Below are 15149 nucleotides of genomic sequence, written 5' to 3' on the forward strand. Positions count from 1 at the left end.
ATGTCTATTAATATCCCCTTTATCAATCCTATTGTCAATTATTGGGACTTTAATGTCTTGATGTGTGTCACCAGAGGTTTATTATTTTTAGTAAATATTATAATATGTATTTCTTATATGATTAATTTTATTATCTTGATCATTTTTAGGTTATTATTTATTTCTTAATTTTAAAATGAAAGGAATGCTTAAAACATTCATTTCCTCACCTTTATTTTCTTGAATATGCAGTAGGCATATAACCTTATTCTAACAACAGCTAGAATTTTTGGCACTTAATTTTAAAAGATTTTCTAATTGTATTGTGATTTTTTTCATCCCAGTAGTTGGGTATTTAGGATTCTGCTTTCTAATTTCCTAACTTAATTGAAGTTTGATAATTATGTTTTAATATTGATTTTTAAGTTAATCTCACAATAATTAGATAATATACTGTTTATATTAAGACTTTGATATTTCTTGTGACTTTCTATGGGGCTCAGAATGTGGTAAAGTTTAGTTAATCTTCTAGCATGTGTACTTACAAAGAATGTATATATTTTGAAGTTGTTGGGCTCAGGTCAAATTTATTACTAAGATGGTTCATATATTGTAAAAGCTTGCTGTTTTTATGGGTTTTTTTTCCTTTTCAGCATGTTTTATCAGCTACTGAGAAAGTTGTTTAAATACCTCAAAACATGTTTTTGTATTTTATATTGAAAAAATTTAAAAAATATGCATATGTGTATAAGTGGACCTGCACAGTTCAAACTCGTGCTGTTCAAGGGTCAACTGTACTTTATTTGTGATGGAAAACTTAACCACAGAAAGAATTTACATTTTATCATATAAGTTTACAATATTTAGTATGTTGAAACAATAGACTAGATAGGAATATATTTGGAATATATATTCTTTAATCTTTCTGATTCACGTATCTGTTTTTAAGTTTGCATAGGTCTTTCTAAAATAATCACTACATGCAATTAGCAAATACATACATATATGTGTGTGTATATATATATACTTCTGATAAATGACCATTTGCTACTGACAAATAGAAAACTTGAGAAAACACACCCAGAGGCAAACAGTCTATTTAAGATGTGATGCAATTTTTCTTGAGAATTTTAACAACCTGGAGAGTGTCTTATGAAGTATAAAAATAAATGTCCTATGAGTCTGAAAATGAAAGTTCTTTTAGAAATCATAGAACAATATCTTTAGAAGCAATGAACAATTGTGTATTATAGTTAATATTCTCAATTTTATGTCAACATCCACCCATATTCTAAGTATCCATAAATACAATTTTAATAAATATACTTAAATTTTTGAGGTTAGCATTCACCCACATCTCAAATAACCATAAAATAATGTGAAGTTGTATTGTAAGAAATACAATGACTTTCCGGCAGAGTTCTATACTAACATTAATCCGTATAGGAAACCTCTTTTATTTTAATGACAGTTTTTCTTCTCAGCTATTGTTTTAAATGTATGTGTACACACACATTTTCCTACAGGTACACAAGCTTAATAAAACTCAGAAGCATTACTATTTTCAAATGTATATTTTTTAGCTATACAGTTGACCCTTGAGAAACATGAGTATGAATTATGCAGGTCCACTTATATGCGTTTTTTTTTCAATAAAATACTACAGTATTACATAATCTATGGCTGTTGAATCCACATATGCAGAACCACAGACACTGAGGGCAGACTATAAAGTTTTTTTTTTTTTCTATTCTCTGCGGTATGTGGGCCTCTCACTGCTGTGGCCTCTTCTGCTGCGGAGCACAGGCTCTGGACGCGCAGGCTCAGCGGCCATGGCTCACGGGCCCAGCCGCTTCGCGGCATGTGGGATCTTCCCAGACCGGGGCACGAACCCGTGTCCCCTGCATCGGCAGGCGAACTCTCAACCACTGCGCCACCAGGGAAGCCCAAAACTGTATTTCTTTAAATCACATGAAGTCACAGTAGCTGACCATAATGATGAAATTTCCAAATTTTATCACATTGAACTCTTCTAAAGCATCTAAAACACAATACAGGCATTATTTAATATCATAACATTAAGATAACGTATTACTGGTGTAAGAATAATAGACAAGAAAATACTGGACTTCATATTTGTTTCTTTAAACCTTAAGGAAAAAATATTTGAAAGGGAGAATGTCTTTCTTTTATATTTTCTTACCATCTCTTAACTCTTGCTTGACATGAAAGCCATGAAAGAAATCTTTTCCCAGAATCAATGAGATAAAAATAATCTGTGCCTCCAAACAGCAATTCTGTTCATTATGCCTTGTTAGACTGCACGCAAATCCCAGCAGAGTGTCGTATACACATGGAAGAGAGTACAGAAATAAGTGTGTTACAAGGAAAGGAACAAATCTTTAGAGAAAAAATATTTTCAAAGCGCAGTTGAGAAAGAGAGATCCAAGATTTCCAAATCAGTAGATTTATCTACTGGTGTATGCCACATTCCTTCTTTCAATATCTTCTGACTCCTGATGGGTGAAGGAGGCCATTGGATGTGTGATGTATCCATATGCAACACTGAGTAACTTTTTCATTTCTAACATCTGACCTCCTGAATGTGCTTCACTATCAGTTGTCTCTTCAACTGGATAAATTAGAAGTTGCTCCTTGTAAAGAAAGGTTGGAGACTACCAATTTGGACCAAGTTCCTCATTTTACAAAGGGAAAATTGAGGTTGAAAAGGTTAAATGACTTTTTCATGGTCATGCATATATTCAACAGGAAGTCAGTGCAGGAACGCTTGTTTCTTTAGTACCCTTCAGAGATCAGAATATGATCAGAATATGAGATATGAAAAACCTGAGATTGTCTCACACTTTTAACTAAAATAGTGTGGGTATATATACATATATATACGTGTAGTTATATATATTATGTATATATTCACTGTAAAGAAAAACCTTCTGTAAATGTTATCTAAATCAGAAACATTTTGAAAATTAAGACATATACCAGTATTGTTTTACAGACTGTTCTAAGTGTATATGAAATCTGAAAACATTGAATTTAATCATATATCACACATTTATTTGTATTAATAAAAGAACTTTTATATGAAGATACTAATTGGGAGAATAATTTTCTCTATGTTAAAATAATTTATTGGGGCTTCCCTGGTAGTGCAGTGGTTGAGAGTCCGCCTGCCGATGCAGGGGACGCGGGTTCGTGCCCCGGTCAGGGAGGATCCCATATGCCGCAGAGCGGCTGGGCCCGTGGGCCATGGCCGCTGGGCCTGCACGTCCGGAGCCTGTGCTCCGCGGCGGGAGAGGCCACAGCAGGGAGAGGCCCGCGTACCGCCAAAAAAAAAAATAATAATAATTTATTATTGGGTTATATGAAATTTCAAATAGTAACAAAGAAAATAAATTTCTTAGCCTACTTCAACAATATCATTTTATTTCTATGAATGAAGCATGTAGTTAGCATTGTTTCATATAGGCACTTTTTTGAGGTTTGGGGAAGTATTTGAAGAGAATAGGAAGATCATCATTCTAAACATTCTATTAAGTTTATAATTTGACTGGAAATTTAGTAGACTTTAAATAGTATTTTTATCCAGAATAATTTTCCTTATTTATCAAAAGTACACTTCAAAGTAAAATGCATGTAACTTTGTTTGGGGGCTAGTTTACAAAGGCACTTCCTCAATATCATTGTGATGAACTTATTTTTCCCCAGGATATGATTAAAATAATTGTTTCAATTTAAAATATTACATGAAAATATAGTAGATATTTTCTCCACATATTAGAGTTATTGTCATATACTCTCTGATGGAGGAACAATAATAGTTGATTTAAACTGAAAAGACTGAAAAGATGTAAGACATACTTCTTCAAACAGTAAAACAAAACAAAACAAAACCACAACGAGTTAATGAACTCTACTATTTTCATGAAGGTCAAGATTAATTAATAGAAATCTAAAGAAGTGGCACAAGCTCTAGATTTTTTTCACTGAACTGTTCTTTTAAGTATTATATCACTGAGTTGGATTGTATTGGAAGATCATATTCATCTATAATGTGGATCAATGTGTCAATTGATATTAACATCTGTATTCTTACATGAATTTTTCATACCTATTAGTGAATTTATTTAACATATTTTGGAAGCAAGCATTTACCATTCTCTGATATATTGACTTAGTGCTATTAAGAGAATATGTGGCTTGAGACAGTTTTTCAGTCAGATATTAGGACTCTGTTTCTGTTGGAGATCACAACAGAAACAAAAATATCATTGCCTTCTGAGGCCTTTGCAGACTTGGATCTGTGAAGATCTAAGAGAATTTAGCATTTTAAAAATCCTACAAAAGTTGATATTGCATTATTCACTCCATTGGAAACAACCACTGCTGTAGATTTTGTTGTATGTTTTCCAAAAATATGGCATTAAACTCTAATTTGAACATTGCATACTGGAGTATAATTTTGATGCCTATTTCTGTGTTGAAATTACACTGAAATGTCAAGTAAATTTAGGGAATAGTCTTAAAGAGCTAAAATTGTTTCTCAAAACTAATCTTCAGATGTCTTGCACAAACTTACCTAAAGGTCTTTTGGTCTTTCCCAATACACACTAAATCAGAATCTCTGGGTTTACAACTGAATCATCTATAATTTTAAAACTATTCTTAAGTACATACAAACATTCATTGTAGAGTCATTGATGTAAATTGTATCATGCTACTTATATCCTGCCTCCATTTGGGTTACCCTAGAAGCAGAGACATGTATGCTGGTACGTCATTTGATAAGGTAATGTCAATAAATAAAAGTGAGGGAGACGGGAAAATGGGACTTGAAAAGTGGATAAGCAGAGTGATCTATCAAGGTTACAGCTCTGTCTAAAAGATGCTCATGTGCATCTATAAGAAGCACACAGAATGTCTCTTAAATAGTCCTCAAAGGATGGGTGGCTGAGGCATTTATACACTGGCATTCCATCCTCCACTAGTTGAAGGTTGCCTGCAAGGAGAGCTAAGTCTCCCACACTTCTGGGTGACATTTTTGTGCAGGCCAAGTGAGTTCCATATGTCCAGAGCAGGCCTAGGGGAAAAGCACAAGAAGACATGTGGCACAGAGCTGAGGGGATACTGTTAGCATGAGTCTGAGCTTGCAAAACAAACAAACAAACAACTGACCATTCAAGCTGTGCTGAGCCTAGAAATGTAAGCAAGAGACCAAATATATATATATATATTTTTGAAAAGCACTTGTTATCATTTAATGAATCTCCTACCATGTGGCTTCAAGCTACCAGGACACAAGCCCCACCCACACCCTTAATCTTCTCCTCAGCTCTTTTGCTGAAGAATTTGCCCTTTACAACGACAGGCTGCTTCGGGAGCTTTCCCTTCCCCAGAACTTTGTAGTAACCGATCGTGCCACATCAATGACAGGAGCAGCCAGGCCTTGTTCTTGGCAGCATTTATCCGTGTCTGCTCACTGACCAAGGTCCACAATTTACCAAGGTTGCCCGTTGGGCAGAAGCTCTGGTTCCTCTTTAAGTGGTAATGCCTCATGCCAACTTTCCCAAAGTATCGTGGGTGATATTTGTCGAAAGAGACCAAATATTCTGCCACTTTTGAGATCCATTCATGCCATATGTGAAGTCCTCTCTATCAGGTTTCAAAATGGTTTCTGTCTGAAAATTTCTGTAAAAGTCACAACAAAGGAGTACGGCGGAAAAGCTGCAGTCTCTGCTGCTACAAGGCAGAGTCATTATTTCCTTAGTGAGAGACAGGCCATGATGTTGGGTCCATGCAAAGTACTATTCCTATCACCAGGGCTACTCCATGCACGGGCATATCATGCAAGTCTGAGATGCTCAAGTACAGTGGATGGCTGACATACAAGGACAAGTCATCTTGTTCTACATGTTTGTTGAGTATCCTCTCTACAGTAGAGAATCTTCTGTTTTGAACTTTAAGGTGAACATCAAAACTCAAAACACTGCATCTACTCCTCTAGTTCCAGCCACAGTTTCTTCCCCAAATCTCCTTTATGCCAACCTTCCAATACTGCTCCTTCACGGTCCTGGAAAAACCAGGGGAACTACTTATCACTGCTCAGGAATTCTTATGTACTCTTACCATACTCCATACAGATCTGAATTCCATGTATAACACGCTCCCCAACTGAGAGAATTTCCTCTCAATAATATTATTTAGTGCTACGTTTGAACAGAATGATAGCATAGCAGGAATCCATTTTCAAAAACATTGAGCTATCCCTTCGTAAAGCAGGCCTGAGCATGTTTTCTTCTCCGTTGACTAATCATGAAGAATGCCCATGAGGCCATAAGGGAGACGTGAGTGCGATAAGACACACAATAATAGCTATCATAGGAAATCTGAGCCACCAGTACGTGTAACATGCTTGTATCATCTGGACCTGCCCAGGTTCAATCCTAAAGGTAGTATTCCCACCACATAATGGATAGCTGCTGTGCTTGCTTAAACTTGTGATGCGGTAGATCTTACCCTACCCAGCTTCTGGTGGGGAGCAGTTTGTGTCACATAGCCATTCAATGTCTTATATGTATCCTCTTAGCTTTTACTACAAGCCCCGCAGTACGTGAGGAATAGCTTTCAAAAGCAAGTAATTCTCTTTAACAGAAGGAATGCCCAAGGCACCTGGCTGTGACTCTCCTTTTAGGGTTTGCACGTATTAGAGACGCACCACATCTCTCTTATCTATCTCAAATACCTCTAGTACTTCTGGATCTAGATCAAATGGCTAGAATGGTAGACTACCTCATAGTATCACCTTGAGTTGTTGTTAAATCCTCTCTCTGGGTTTCATTTCAAACTGACCATCATGCATCCCTTGATAAATGATCTTTCCTGAATGTTGTCTATGTTGCCTTCAAAATCAAGAGACCTGTTAAAACTTAGTCCAACGGTATCCAAGTAAGGGCCCCTGCTCTCACGTCCAAGTTTTCTTAGCCATTACTACAGACCCTGGGGGATCAAGGCACACTCATTGCCCCAGGACAATTACATCTACTTTTCTCTGTTACTTAAATTCAGCCATCTGATCTCTAATAATCTAGATTCCTATCATTACCGTTGATGCTAGGATGCCTCGTCTAGCTCTATGAAGCATCTCATACTATCAGTCCTGGCCTCTGCTGACTTCTCACATTCTGCTAGTACACATTCACTACTGCTTTTGTTATTATCTTGCTGAAAAGTAAGTCCACCCAGCCCTCTTGGAGAATATAGTCAAGTAACACTTTTTCTCACTTAAAATGATAAATTAATTTGAACATTTATATCTCCTTAAGTCTGTTGACACTTCCCCCAGTACTCTTTCAAAGTATTTCTAAGATCTCAGTCTTATTTATTGTAGACCATTATAGTGTCTATATTTCAAGGACAGAGCCACCCCTGCAGTATATTAAGATTGATGAATCCTGAGTAATGGGAGTGTGCTCCCACGACAATAAACTTACCTTATCCTGCCTTAAGTTTCACCCCTTCTGTTTCAACATGCTCAAGAACCATATCTACAAATGCCTCCTGTTTCTTTCAGCTATATTTTAACTGGGTCTTGAAATTCTTTCACCGAGTAAGCTTTTTCCTTTCGAAGCAGAAACTATATTTCCCTGTTTGGCCCACTTGAGACTTTATCATAGTTATTGTTCTAAAGTAGAGACACGGGTAAATCTTGAGGAGTACAAGCGTCATCTTGTGAAAGCTCCAGCTCGGTGGAGTCCCCAGCTAAGGATTCTGAGTCCTTTTCTTGTACGAGCCCTTACTGTAGCATAGGGTAACTGTCAAACCTAAACGGTTTGTTCCATTGGCGCTATTAAATGCTTATAATTACACCTGTGTTAAATATACAGGCTTTTTGTAAAAAAATATGTAAATAAATATAAAATGAATAATATACACACATACACATGTACCTACAAAAATACACAATTCCAATTCTAGTTAACTTTTAAATCAGTTCATCATTAATAGGAGTAGCAGCAGTAGAAATTGCCAGAAAGCGTACTGTGCTACATTTAAAAAATGTTTTATTATCCACTTGCAGTGTTCAAGAATATGATTTTTCTTTTCAGTTTTAAAAATTATGATTTAGATCTTTAGGAGCACAGATGTTTTGTCCCAATTCACCCAGATAAAAAGTTCCAAAGTTTCATATTGAGGTTCTTAGGAAGTTAGAGTGTTTGCTTTTTCTTCTATATTGTGGTCGACATTTTTTTGGAAGAAATTTGATATTTTTAATTTAACAGCTGTTATCAGAAATAATATCAAAAATCATAAAGAATAAATGAAGAAAAGTATGTCTTTATTCTAATATCCAAACATATTGATGATTATGTGTACAGATATATATTACATGGTGAACTGATTATCGACTGCAATTTTTTTTTTAATTGAAGTATAGTTGATTTACAATGTGTTAATTCCTACTATACAGCAAAGTGATTCAGTTATACATATATACATTCTTTTTCACATTCTTTTCCATTATGGTTTATCACTGGATATTGAATCTAGTTCCCTGTACTATACAGTAGGACCTTGTTGTTTATCCATTCTATATAATAGTTTGCATCTGCTAACACCAAACTCCCCCTCCATCCCTCCCCCACCCCCCTTGACATTCGATTGTAATTTCTAATGCATTCTCTTAGTATGGTGGCCATGAAAATGTACCAATGAGATCTTGTGTTGTGGGGAGTATAACTGACTAATGGCCTGAGCTATTGCCTTTATGAATCTACCATCACGTTTGTGCTGAGGTCATGCTTTTCACAGAGCTCTCCCAGGTAATGAGTGATTGCAAATGTTCAAATATAGGCCTATTTCTGTGAGATACAGGAGTCCTCAACTTAGTGACTTTGGCTCAATGTCTCTGTCAGCATGAATGGAACTTTCTTGGAACCGTGCTTCAGTTTGAGACTGTTTCTATTCCCCACCCCCTCTCCACCTCCCCATAACTTCACAGGCATCCTATCCACTTTGGATCTGAAGACTCTCCCCATCTTCCCTGGTTACCAACCGCTTTTCCCTTATAGGCATTTCCCTGTCTACTCCTGTCCCAGTGTCTGCTTCTCTAAACTAACACAAATGATAAAAGAAAACAGGATATAAGACGGGGTTTGGGGACTGGCTCACTCATTGCCTGGCAAGCAAAGAGAATGCTATTGTAAGTGGTATGTGGAATATAGATAGTCCCTGGGACAAGGTGGTGATCCAATTCCTGGTGATTTCACCAAATGCTTACCTGGGAAAATATCCTAGGAATTTATCCTTGCAGTTGAAATGATCTTGACCTTTGAAAGATATGGGGGCAGCAGAGTCTTTTATCAAGGTGTCAGAGTTAGCTGTTTACTGCTAAGTTATACTGAGAGTCTAGAGAGGGATGATTAAAAACTTAAGGCAAATAAATGGCAAGTGTAAGAACCAGAGTGTCTGTTTCATACCTAACATAGAATCTTTTATTGCCTACAGTGGAAAAGCATAAACAGCTGAACAGCAGACCAAAGACCTGATACTTATAGTTACAGGGCTCCAGAGATATATAAATTCTCAATCTAGGCATGTCTTTTATGCTAAGAGGGGAGCCCTGCTTGAGAAAATCTGTGATTAAAACATGCATTCAGGTCATTGAGAAGGATGTTTCTAAGGATGTTGGTTCTGCAGAGCACTGTGAACTCTCAGAGAATTCTACTACTTTCCTACTAAGAGCTAGAACTTCCTCTCTACTAGCTCATACTGCTGGTAGTCAGTCTTATACTGGGTATGAATTTTGAAGATGTTTTATCAACAAAGTAAAAAATAAGTCTGGATAAGCAAGATTCTTTTTTTCACTCGGTTGCACATTTTGGGGATGTGGTATTAGCACCTTCAGAAAGAATCCAGGAGGTTGGGGCACACTGACTGATGGTGACTCTTAGAAGCCTAGAAAAAGTGTTGGCTAATCATTGCTTCATCTCATATTAGAAAATTACATAACCTACTTTTAGTTCATCCATACCTTCTGAAATAGTTTAGAAAATTGCTAAAAACGTAGGGAAACATAATACACTTAATACACAAGTTTAATTTCTAAATGTTCAAGTTTATTATTAGTACTTAATAATATACTTAAGTTTAATTTCTAAATGTATGATTACTGACCTGTTTCTGACTCTTTTTTTTTTCTGCGGTACGCGGGCCTCTCACTGTTGTGGCCTCTCCCGTTACAGAGCACAGGCTCCGGACGCGCAGGCCCAGCAGCCATTGCTCACGGGCCCAGCCGCTCTGCGGCATGTGGGATCTTCCCGGACAGGGGCATGAACCCGCGTCCCCTGCATCAGCAGGCGGACTCCCAACCACTGTGCCACCAGGGAAGCCCCCTGACTTATTTTTTAATTAAGTGATTTGTTAGAACTGTGTACTTTAGTATCAAATAGGAAAATTACATAATCTAAAACCCTTCTGTTATTTTAATAAAAATCAATATTTCTGCCTAGGAATCATATTCTATTCATGCATTTAATTTTACGCATTTCAATACCGCATTATAAATATTTCACTTGTCAGTTATGATTTTTTAAATGTTTATAAGACTTTATTATTCCCACATGAATATCTGACTCACTCACAAAATTCAAACTAATTCATTCCACTGTTCATACACTGCCCGTCTCATGCAGTTATTTGTACTGTCATCTTTCCCTGTTTCTATAGCCACATTTTCTCAACATATAGAAAATATTTGTTTATACAACACCCCTTACCACACCCGTTCAGATTTTCTCTCTGATTCTTTTCAAGACATGAAAAAGTTGAAGGTAAACAAAAAACCTAAAGGCAGCATTAACTTTTATGCTGAATCAGAACCACATCCTACCTTGAATTGGTTTTTCCATTTAAAATGGTTACCGGCAGCAGTTTATATCAGCTTTCAATATAAATTTCAGCTCACTCATTTGATATAGACAGTTAGTAGTATTAGTGGGCAGTGTCCAAGGAGAACTCTAGTTAAAATCACCTCAGTAACATGATGAAAACTTAGCAGTTAATTAAAAGCAAATTTTCACTTTATGAAACAGTTGTAATAAATTATTGTGAATATACAGTCAGAATAGAAAAGATATTTTGTGATAAAATAGAACTAGTCTCTAAGAATCATATTATACATTCATATTTATTTGGCCTTCCTCATGAAGATTTCTCTCCATGATCTTTATGGTAAGAAAAATCAAGATATTCCCAAATTTCTCTTAATTGAAAAAGAAGGGGAAATAAAAAGCTATATAGCTTCCAGGAAATCAGTCAATAAACTTTCTTTTGATTGTGATTGGGGAAGTATGGGAGTTTAAAGTACGTAATTTAGTGTTTTTATCCTTTGACTGTTAATCCAAATATTTACATGCATATATATATATATATATATATATATATATTTTATTTTTTTTTTTTTGCGGTACGCGGGCCTCTCACTGTTGTGGCCTCTCCAGTTGCGGAGCACAGGCTCCGGATGCGCAGGCCCAGCGGCCATGGCTCACGGGCCCAGCCACTCCGCGGCATGTGGGATCTTCCCGGACCGGGGCACGAACCCGCGGCCCCTGCATCGGCAGGCGGACTCTCAACCTCTGCGCCACCAGGGAAGCCCTACATGCTTATATTTTTATATTTAAAGTTGATTTAGCAACTTTCTTAACAACCGTCTACTATGTTAGTCGAGAATTTAAGTACTTAAGTACTACTTTCATCCTCACAAGGTTGTCATATCAGAAACTGTAATCACATAAATTTAATATTTATACTATTTGACTATATTAATATCACTCACTGTTAAACCAAGTAATAGACTTAGCTTCTAACTAATTATGCACAGTTAACATATATATACACATATATGCATTTGTATTTGTGTGTGTGCATATATGTGTATATTTGTATGTATAGTTGTCATGCTATTTGTATGATTGTTATTCCTCTTTAACATTAACAAAATTCTGACTTTCTTTTTTAATTGCTTTTCTATGGGTTTTTATTCACTTATTTCTCTGAGCACTGGAAAGTCCTCTTTTATCTGAGTGACAGGACAAGTTCTCAGATTTAAAAAAATTTTCTTTTGGTAGTCACCTCTTCTCTACTTTTACTAATTTGGGGGAAGAAATTCATATTAGTGAAATATTGGAACTTCTTGACCATTCTTTAAATATCTTATTTTTCTTCACCTATTTTGCTCATTATGTTTTTTCATTAGTTTTAAGTTTAAGAATATTTCCTCAATTTTATCTTCTAACCTGGCTACTATTTTTATTCTGATTACGATACTTTCTATTTCCAGGAGATTATTATTGATTTATAATGGTTCCTTTTCAAAGACTTATTGTTTTTCACAATTAAAGTACCTGATTTCTCTAAAGATTTCAATTATACCATTTATTTTCTTTCTAATCCCTATCTTACACTTGTTTTTCACAGGTAAAATACTAAAATGAGATGGATCCTTGTCTCGCTTTTAGGTGATGCTTGAAGAAACTAAATGTACATTCCAAAAAAGAAAATAGATTACCATTAAAATATATCAAGGTAAGTCACCATAAACTATTTAGAAAGTTCACCAACATTCAGAATGAAACAGAAATTGCATAGAGGATTCATTTGGAGAGCATTTGACTATAAATCTCTCTCCCCGAAGAGGTAAGTGGGTGCTGGGAAGATGCCACATTTAGTCACAAGCTAAGGGAGTCATATGGGTTTCCTTGCAGGTGAAGGCACTTTGGACCAGTATCTGACTCATGGCTGAGACAGAAGAGTGAAAGGTTGCCTCTGGGAGAGTCATGAATGAAGGCGTGGCTGAATGAAGCAACCAGCGTCCAATGCACGTTTACAATATGTTACTTACACAACTACAATTTTCAGTTAATTTCCATTTGATCCTCACAATACAAATAAAATTTAGTCTTTACCACACTAAAATACTGATACTCACAGGAAAATATAAAACAGCAACAATGACAACAATAAATCTTAGAACTGATAAACTGTAAAATCATGCAAGACTCTTTCAGTAACTTCAGTTTAGCTCTGTGGAAGCAACATCTGTAGGCCGATTCATCCATACTCATACCCAGGTCAGGCCTGTGGAATTTCCTTGTTTGCCCATAATACTGACTGCATGCCCTTCACATTATATTTTAAAACACTCAGGGCTTATTCTATTGCCACATGTAAATTTCCTATCATTACTGTTTTATGACATAAAAGATTGTATTTTTCAGAGAACAGTAAAAGAGGTGGGGATTGAGGGGGGGTACAGGGTGCATCCTGATCTGTAAATTCCATACATATGAAGTATAAAGCTAAGTAAAGACAGTGAGAGAGAAGACATTATGGCATATTGCAGACCGCGGTATTTTTGTTTTGTTTTGTCTTTTTAATATTAAAATTGGTAAACTTGAGACATGTTTACATTAGAAAATTGTCATTTTGAATGTTTATATCAGTATACACTATAATTTGATTTACAAAAACTTCTTGAAGAAACTGAATCCTAAAGGGTGAACAGAGTTTATCAGAAGTGATAGGATTTTTTGTTCCCGTTTTATTGAGAGATAATTGACATACAGCACTGTCTAAGTTTAAGGTGTACAGCATAATGATCTGACTTACATACATCATGTATGATTACCACCATAAATTTAGAGAACATCATCTCATATAGATTGTAGTATTTTTTAACAAGGCACACAGATTCAATGTGACGCAGATTCTAGAATAGGAGTTATAGAGAGGCTCTTTGGCCAGGAGAGCCACTCCTGGGTGTTGGGCTGTGAGCTTGAAAACAATTTATCATATACGTAACTGTAGATTTTTTGAGTGAGCACTAGATCCTATCTTAATGCAATCATATAAATAATCAGGGTTTTTTCTCGCAGATGTAATACTGAAAGAAGTATTGATAAGGAGGGAAAACAATTGAGTGATAACCACAAAGTGAACTTTTTTTTTTTAGATTTTTGTTTGTTTGTTTGTTTTTTAACATCTTTATTGGAGTATAATTGCTTTACAATGGTGTGTTAATTTCTGTTTCACAACAAAATGAATCAGTTATATATATACATATGTTCCCATATCTCTTCCCGCTTGCGGCTCCCTCCCTCCCACCCTCCCTATCCCACCCCTCCAGGCCATCACAAAGCACAGAGTTGATCTCCCTGTGCTATGCGGCTGCTTCCCACTAGCTATCTACCTTACGTTTGGTAGTGTATATATGTCCATGCCTCTCTCTCGCTTTGTCACAGTTTACCCTTCCCCCTCCCCATATCCTCAAGTCTGGACAGCTACATGTAAAAGTATGAGATTAGATCACTCCCTAACACCATACACAAAAATAAGCTCAAAATGGATTAAAGGCCTAAATGTAAGGCCAGAAACTATCAAACTCTTAGAGGAAAACATAGGCAGGACACTCTATGACATAAATCACAGCAAGGTCCTTTTTGACCCACCTCCTAGAGAAATGGAAATAAAAACAAAAATAAACAAATGGGACCTAATGAAACTTAAAATCTTTTGCACAGCAAAGGAAACCATAAACAAGATGAAAAGACAACCCTCAGAATGGGAGAAAATATTTGCAAATGAAGCAACTGATAAAGGATTAATCTCCAAAATTTACAAGCAGCTCATGCAGCTCAATATCAAAACAAGCAAACAACCCAATCCAAAAATGGGCAGAAGACCTAAACTGTCATTTCTCCAACGAAGATATACAGACTGCCAACAAACACATAAAAGAATGCTCAACATCACTGAACTTTTGAAATATTTTTAGGTCAGGAGAAAGATAAAAAATAAACCTTTGACTGAGGCAGAGAGGACATCACAGCGTGGTAGGAAGAACCCTATGATGATCTATAAACCAAAGCTGCAAACACTAAGGAGTAGGGAGTGATGAATGCTGAGCATATGGTTAGCAGTTGTCAAAATTATAAAGCTGAAGAGAGTATTTTACACACGTTGATGTTTTCAGTGAGAAACGGCCGGCCATGGCAGCCAGTCCACTCCACAAAAGGACCTTCATGACTACGACGTTGTGACAGCAGAAAAGCACTGTGTCGACCCCCGACTTGTTCCAGGAAAGAGCTGGCCAGGGA

The sequence above is a fragment of the Tursiops truncatus genome, chromosome 5 (assembly GCF_011762595.2).
Source record: "Tursiops truncatus isolate mTurTru1 chromosome 5, mTurTru1.mat.Y, whole genome shotgun sequence".
In the NCBI taxonomy this organism is placed as follows: Eukaryota; Metazoa; Chordata; class Mammalia; order Artiodactyla; family Delphinidae; genus Tursiops; species Tursiops truncatus.